Here is a 5303-nt window from a genome sequence, read left to right as displayed (position 1 = left end):
TTATTGATTAATTACATTGTATTATGTGACACAGTTTTATAGGTACTGGGATTCTCCCCACCCCTCCCCTACCCTCCCACCATGGTGGATTCCTCTACCTTGTTGCATAACCACAGTTCAAGTTCAGTTGAGATTCCCTCATTGCAAGCATATACCAAACATAGAGTCCAGCATCTTACTGTCCAGTCAAGTTCAATGGCTTCATAGGTATACCCTCTCTGGTTTAAAGACAGAGCCAGCAGAGTATCATCACGATCAATTAAAAGCTCCAACATACCATCAGCAAAAATTGATACCATTATGGAATTAATTGACATAGTAATGAGTAACCAATATGTTAAAAATAAATGCGAGTTCTTAACCACCTTCTGTGACCACCTCATTAACATTTCAATTTTAGTTTATACACAACATATAACATACATAACATAACATGTTCTACATAACATCATATCATCTTAAATTAAGGCAAACATGTGGTATTTAACCTTTTGGGATTGGCTCATTTCCCTTAGCATTATGGTTTCCAGTTTGGCCCATCAAAATATGGGATGCTTCATGAATTTGCGTGTCATCCTTGTGCAGGGGCCGTGCTAATCTTCTCTGTATCGTTCCAATTTTAGTATATGTGCTGCCGAAGCGAGCACTCCCCACAGTCTTTCTGATGTATCCTTGCATGTTCATGTGTGTATAGATTTATATGAAAGCTTGTGAACATGTAGGAGTCATCCGAAGGAAAAAAAATTACAGACATTTCAAATCTCCCCAAAGTAATGTTGCTGTTGCATGTCAGCCCAACAAGTAGGAATTATTTAGCAACACAATTAACTTAATTGTTAAGAATACAGCAGAATGCCCAGACCTAATCCTGGCTCCCCTACTAACTGTTATATAAAAAAACCACACAGGAACAGCAGGACTACCAAGACCAGAATGATGGTAAGTCCAGGTTTATTGAAATCTGCTCCCAGGTGCGGTTCACCTGTCTGCAAGTAGTGGGCTGCTGAAGTCAGCCTGCACTGAGCCCTGCCCTGAGCCGTGCATTCCTTAAGTAGTAGTGATGACTGGGCTTCAGGTAAAGGTATGTGCTCTCTTCTGATTGGGTCTGAGGCAGCTATGCTTGGAGGGAACTTGTGGCGCCACCTCGGGGCTTTCTGCCTGCCCCTGGGCCTCTGGGTTAACACTAACTCACATGAATACTCTGAAAAATCATTTGCCTTGGTTCCTTCCACTCTCAGAGTAAAGACAATAGTAGTAGCTGCTTCACGAAACCTTTGAGATAAATAAATTACATACCCAAAGCACCTAAAACGGTAATGGATATATCACAAGCTGGTATAAAATTGTAATACTCCCTAAAATTTTCTACAGAGGCACAATAAGCATGTCAGCGCTCCCTGATGTGCAGTCTGTGCCCTAAGCCCTGGAATGCATGAATATTACTGTCTAACTAAGCTACTCAGAAGAAGTTATTGTAGTTAGAGACCTGAGAATTTATTGTAGTTAGAGACCTTCAGATGTGGTGCTACACCTGAAGCAAACTTGCTGGTAAACACTTTTAGGTTATGAATGGCGAAGCCTGCACACATGGTTCCAACACACACAAACAATTGATTAGAGTCCCCAGGAGCACCTCCAACCACCCCATCCCAACAGACACATTGAATATCTTTCTCCACACTTCTCTCCAGCTGGGTGTGTGAAGAACACCACTAAACAAATTTTCCCTCTTGAAAGTTTGTTGTTACAAAAAGCGTTCCCATAGAAGAAGCAACGAGGTTCAAGCAATGCTGTGCTGGCTTTTGGGATGCCAGCCTAGGAGAGACTGAAATGAAAGAAGACAAACATTCTAATGGAAATTTACGTTGGTGAACATAATGCTACGTGTTACTGCTACTATTGTGGTCAGTGTATTTGGATTGTATTATAATTAAGGTAACAATTACAATGTTCAGTACAGATTAATACCGGAGATACTGGGATACTAGGCTCTAGTGATACCCATAAATTCTCACAACTCCATGAGGTAGGTAACCACCACTGTCTCCATAACACAGATGGGAAAATTATAGACTGTAGCAATTCAGTGTTGTGCACCAGAATTCATGCCCATGATATGGCATATAGATCGTACTTTCCAACCTGGGCAGTGCTTCTCTGGAGCTTGGCCTGCACTGAGAATAGACGTGCGTTAGGTCGCAGCATGTACTGAGTGACAATGCTATGTTCTATAGGCGGTGAGTAACTACAACACACTGATCAGGATACGAAGATGTCAGAACCATCTGGAGTCTGCCCGTGGGTAGATGCAGAACACAAAGAGGAGCAGCTGAGAGGAGGCTCCCCAGTGAACCAAAGAACAGACAAGCAGGATGACTTGGGAAGGAGATCAACGATCTGAGCTGGAGGAGGTAGCAGAATTACTTAGCTGGAAGTCACTTTAGAGAATTGACAAGCCATGTTTCAAATTAAGCACAGGGAGAATCAATTTATGATGCTATAAAAGTCCAGTGTGGGTGGCTGAGCTGGTTGCTCTCATAGTCTCAAAATTAAGTAATGCATGCCAGAGGAGAAAAGGTAAAGAAGTGTCAGCGATGGCGTCTGTTTGCAGTATTTTCTTCAGGATATAAATACATTTTTTATTGGCCTTATGCACATAAGTATGCAAAATTAAGCAGTCAGAGGGAGAAGGAACCTAATAGAGCCAGCAGTGGTTTTCAGGGGGAGCTCAGGGCCTTCAGCCCGCTCTCACTGATGATATAATTGTGCACAAGGCAGGGTACGATCTGAAACCACATTGTCACAACATTCCACGACATAGAAAGACATTGAAAGCAAGCTTCTAGTTGTTGGTTTTTTTTTTTTTCCCCATGAATTGAGCTACAGTAGGAACTGATCTCTGCCATGACCTTTTCCCCTTCCCTGGGCTAATGGGTGAGTCTGCATCTTGGGACTACTATCTCATTTCATGGACATCAGTTACCAAAGCATGACCAGCAAGGGCAGTGTGTTGGAAAACTGAGTGGGGTGGTTGTGACTCCATCATCAGAAACAGCTGCTGAAAATACTCCTAAGCCTCCTGAAAAGCCAGTCTGTAGTTCTTTACCTGCCTTTACTCTACCTTCAGAGTCCCAGGTAACCTTTGAATGCAAATGTGTCTACCCAGCCCAAGGACAGTCAAGCCGAAAACACTGCAGCTGAGACTCCAGTGTGAGTTTCCTTAAAGGTCTTACAAATGCATATAAAGTACATTTGCGAAACAATGTTACAATAGTTGAATACAAACAGTTTCAGGTGTACATCATGATAGCTGCCCACAAACATTTTTTAGTCTGATTGAGGAAGAACTTGCACACCTGAAGACTATTAAGCCACACATTAGAGCAGATGCTAACTGCTAAGAGCTGTCACTACTTCAACAATAAAGAGATACACAAAATAGGGATACATGAAGGAAGGATTCCAGAAAAAGGTGGGACATGTGTTGAGTTAGAACTTAAATAAAAAGAGGGACAACTCTAACATAGTAATTCACATGAGCACATTCAGGAAACTAGAATACACAAGGCTTAAGGGAAATGCCACTCTAACTCTCTAGCTCAGTCATCTAGCAGTTTTTTCTGACAAGGATACAGATGGGGGAAGAGAGGTGATCTCATTTTGGGGGCAGACCAGAGCTGTGGTATGGTGGGGGCACATATTAGAAAGTGATTCATCACTCAACCTGTGTCTTTGACCTAATATGGAGGTTCTCAGAGTTAGGGCTGCTCAATTGGCTGCTGCATCTCATTCTTGGACATTCTGATTCCATGTGTCTGGAGTTTGGATATATAAACACTCCAAAAGCAGCAGGGAAGCTACGGTAGGACATATTTTCAGAGGTACAGGGTCACTATTTCTTCTTGGGCTTTGTATTAGTTTTTTTTTTTTTAATTGGAAAGGCAGATATACAGAGAGGAAAGACAGAGAAAGATCTTCTGTCCGATGGTTCACTCCCCAAGTGGCCGCAATGGCTGGAGCTGAGCCAATCCAAAGCTGGGAGCCTCCTGTGGGTCTCTCACGCGAGTGCAGGATCCCAAAGTCTAGGGCTGTCCTCTACTGCATTCCCAGGCTACAGTCAGGGAGTTGGATGGAAATCGGGGTCGCCAGGATTAGAACCAGTGCCCATATGGGATCCCGGCGCGTTCAAGGTGAGAACCTTAACCACTAGGTTATCGTGCCGGGCCCAGGCTTTGTATTCGTTTTAAGGCAAGATCCCTTAGAGTCAGCACGATGTGACAAAGGGAATGAAGGTGGAAGTGTTGGCTAACACCTGGATGATCCAAGCCTGGAGTTGCTGCCACATATTCCAGGGACTGGGAGTGTAGTTGCAGGAATTCATATAGAAGAAATAAGAGCATAAGGTGGTATAGGCTACAGCTGCAAGTAATCACAGCCTGGAGCAGCTGCTGCTTTGCTTCAATGATAAAAACAGATCCCTTCCCCCAGAAAGCCAAAGAGATGGGCACCATTGGCTTCTCGTTAGGCAGAAGACCAGTACAACAAAGCAATACGAATCAACTGAGTGAGGCACACTTCATTCAGGGCTATGAAATTTTTAAAAGATTTTTCTATTGGAAAGGCAGATTTACAGAGAGTATGAGAGACAAAGATCTTCCATCCATTGCTTCATTCTCCAGGTGGCTATAATGGCCGGAGCTGAGTTGACATAAAGCCAGGAACCAGGAGCTTCTTTCAGGTCTGCAGTGCAGGTACAAGAACCCAAGGCTTTGGGCCGTCCTCCACTGATTCCCCAGGCTACAAGCAGGGAGCTGGATGGGAATGGAGCAACAGAGACATGAACCGGCACCCATTTGGTATGCCTGTGCTTGGAGGTGAGCATTTACCAATTGAACCATCACACTGAGCCCAGAGCCACGGGTTTGAAAATAATGGCCATGTCCCTAGCTACAGGCAACAGCTTAGACTGTCCAGCATTATACTGCTGGGAGAAAAGCAGGTAATACATGGCAGGCATACAGAGCCTGGTTAATGTCAAATTTGTGTTGATGAAACCAGTATGCCAGTATACTTGCTTATTCTATTTCATTTAATTGTTAGTTTTTATATATATGTTGGTGGCAGATGCTGGCATGCCACTAGACAGGGTCTTGCGGCCCATTTACATGAGTGTGTTAGGGGGCGATGGCTAGGCATGCAGGTCCCCAGGCTGGCACAGCACAGCGCAAGAGGACCAGGTACAGGGGTTGCGGATTGCTCAAGGAGGCAGGTCTGGAGATCTGTGGGAGGGAGGACTGCTGAGG

At 44.0% G+C, this 5303-nt stretch overlaps 1 non-coding gene across 1 annotated transcript; it reads right to left on the bottom strand.

Moving 5' to 3' along the window:
- Positions 1-540: 540 nt before the first annotated feature.
- Positions 541-647, bottom strand: LOC118759548 (U6 spliceosomal RNA). Its single transcript, XR_004996251.2, has one exon. It is a non-coding gene; the product is annotated as a U6 spliceosomal RNA (small nuclear RNA).
- Positions 648-5303: the final 4656 nt, after the last annotated feature.

This window comes from Ochotona princeps, chromosome 4 (assembly GCF_030435755.1).
Source record: "Ochotona princeps isolate mOchPri1 chromosome 4, mOchPri1.hap1, whole genome shotgun sequence".
Taxonomy (NCBI): Eukaryota; Metazoa; Chordata; class Mammalia; order Lagomorpha; family Ochotonidae; genus Ochotona; species Ochotona princeps.
The sequence above is the reverse complement of the archived record's forward strand: the minus strand, read 5'-3'. Positions and strand labels throughout refer to the sequence as shown.